The sequence below is a fragment of the Echinops telfairi genome, unplaced genomic scaffold, assembly GCF_000313985.2.
Source record: "Echinops telfairi isolate 266 unplaced genomic scaffold, ASM31398v2 ScPeMD7_31;HRSCAF=116, whole genome shotgun sequence".
Taxonomy (NCBI): domain Eukaryota; kingdom Metazoa; phylum Chordata; class Mammalia; order Afrosoricida; family Tenrecidae; genus Echinops; species Echinops telfairi.
The window spans coordinates 9,378,375-9,379,670 of record NW_022103928.1 but is presented as its reverse complement, the minus strand read 5'-3'; positions in this window follow the sequence as shown (position 1 = coordinate 9,379,670).

Genomic DNA, 1,296 nt, shown 5'->3' with positions numbered 1-1,296 from the left:
GTAGGGAGCAGATTGATGTGTTGTGTTTTCTAAGCCAGTCTGCTAGTCTCAGTCTTTTAATGCCTGCTTTCAGGCCATTGGTACTCAGGGTTATTATATCCATCTGTGGACTCTGTGATGTCATCTTATACCTTTTGTGTTGGGTGTTTTCCTACTTTCCTCTCTCATTAGCCTGTTGCGCATGTGTGTGTGTATCATTCTTGAGTTCTTTTCATCCTTAAGCCAATGAAATCTTGGGGTCTGTTTTCTCTCTGTTGCCCTCTGGGTGAGGTTGTTCTATGTGGTGGTCTCTTATTTATACTTGGTGAGTGTTGAGTGTTGTTCTTCTGCCCATACTGGGTCGGCAAGGATCTTTTGTAGGGCTGGATTTCTTCTAATGTATTCTTTGAGTTTTTCCTTGTCTGGGAAGAGTCTTACTTCTCCATCTATCTTGATCGATAATTTGGCTGGGTAGAGTATTCTTGGGTTTGCATTGTTTTCCTTCAATTTTTGGAATATATTACTCCACTCTCCTCTTCTTCATAGTTTCTGCTTATAGGTCTGAACATATTCTTTTTTGGGAACCTTTATATGTGATTGCTTGTACTATTATGTGCCTTGGTGACTTCTTCTTGGGATTCAATCTAGCTGGTGTTTTCTTAGCCTCCTGAATGTTTGCCTGGTTTTCATTCATTAAGCTGGTGATGTTTTACTCCAAGAATTCTCTCACTATTGTTGTATATGATTTCTTTGTTGTGTCTTCCTCCGGTAAGCCAATAATTCTAATGTTGTTCCGCTTCATAGCATCAGGCATAGTTCTTAGGTTTTCTTCAGCTTCTCTGATGATCTTATTAGATTTTTTGTTCACATTTGTTAAATTCTGCTTGGCTGTCCTCTAAGTCACTGATGCAGTTCTCTGCTTCCTCCAGTCAATTCTCAAGGTCCGTGTTTCTGCTACTGGTTTTTGGTATCTCCTCCCTAAGCTCCTGTAATTCCCTTTAGTGTATGGCCTTTATCTCCTCTATCATTTCATTCTTTTTCTGTATTGTTTCCCTCATATCCTGTATGACTTCAAGCAGCTTTCTGAAAATTTCTTTCTGTGGCAGCTCAATGTCTGCTTCTTCTATGAATGTTGTTATGTTTGGGCCATCTTCTGCCATTGCCTTTTGTTTCTCCTGTTTTTTCATTGAGGTCGTTGAGGCTGATGGCTGTTTGCGTTGCGTTGTGTTAGTGGAGCCAGGTGCCATTTTCCAGGGAGTCGAAGAGCACTGGCTCTGTCTGAGAGACTTGTAGGAATGCTTCTTCGAACTGCCTACA